We start from the raw sequence: 1406 nt of genomic DNA, 5'->3' as shown, positions 1-1406 counted from the left end.
GCACCTTCTGCATATCGTGACTGGGCAGTCCTTAATATCATGACCGGGTTTAAAGCATTCGAAACACACTTTTTGTTGGTTATTATGTTTTATAGTGAATGATCTGCCATCAAAAAATGTTGCATAGGGGAGGCTTGTTACTTCAGGGGGGAATTCACATTTAATAAAGCGGGTTCCATCTGGTATGTTTCTATCCTTGTATCGTATTGTCCTATGTCTGATGTTGCCAAGTGGTTTTACATTCCATTGTGCAAGTTTAGTTAAAATTTCGTTATCGGGGATATAGCATGGAATATTCATAAATGATACGACCATTATTTTGGATCCAATTAAATTATATGAGAGAACTTTGTCGTGGACAACTATAGGTTTGTTTAGGAGATGTTTTAAGCGTTCATGATTATCAAAGGTTATTTCAACGTTACCTGTTGTTGGGCAGGCGGCAATCACTGAGTTTTCGCCAACAATATCTTCAATTTCATCTATGATATCCACAATTTTTAATCCTTGGTATAGTTCCACATTAATAGTATTTCTTTTAATATCAGTAGTATTCACATTAAACATTTCCATTTTGATGGATTAGTCAGTACAAGTTTCGATGAGTGACAGTGTTTATACAAGAAATCATTTCCACGGTTGATTGAGTCCCGGACGCGAAGTAAACACGGCTTGTCAGTCCGAACATTCAACCGGAAGTCTCAGGCGAGCGTGATAACCACTACACTACCGAACCGTCGGCTCAAATGGGTAACAGTCAAGTTTTGCGTGCATGGAAGTCCCCTAGAACGAGATTGACTTGGCGAGACATTTGGTAGGAATAGGTAACCCCAACCCCAACCCTAACCCTTACCCGTAACCTAAAAAAAGTCGTGTCGACGGTCAGGCTTTTGCTTTTCACATCCAAGCAGCCAAGTCCTCGGTAGTATAGTGGTCAGTATCCCCGCCTGTCACGCGGGAGACCGGGGTTCAATTCCCCGCCGGGGAGGATGAGTTTTTTTGTCTTTTGCATTCGTTGTCTTCATTATAATTGAAAAAGACTCTAATGGAGCCTTAAAGTACAGATCCACCACACAAATACGAGGGATCGATATTGAACCAGTAATGTAAAGGTTAAAGCGAAGGGAGGAGGTGCGTTGATTGAAACCATTAGGTGTCGAGTCTCAAGCAATCGGCGGACTATTCGAGCCTCCAGTGTCGTTCTAAATGGTCAGGAGACCGAGAAACAGAGAAAAAAGTCGGGACGCCCGTGCGTGTACTCGAGGCACCGGGGGGAATTGAACCCTCGACCTTCTGTTTACTAGACAGACGCTCTAACCCCTGAGCTACGGCGCCTTGATGAATGCCACCTGAACGCTCGTCCGAAACAACGCTGTTCATTGGACTAAAAGTTTGTGTTGGAAGCG

Source organism: Lottia gigantea (genome assembly GCF_000327385.1).
Source record: "Lottia gigantea unplaced genomic scaffold LOTGIsca_784, whole genome shotgun sequence".
In the NCBI taxonomy this organism is placed as follows: Eukaryota; Metazoa; Mollusca; class Gastropoda; family Lottiidae; genus Lottia; species Lottia gigantea.
This window is presented reverse-complemented; position numbering follows the sequence as displayed.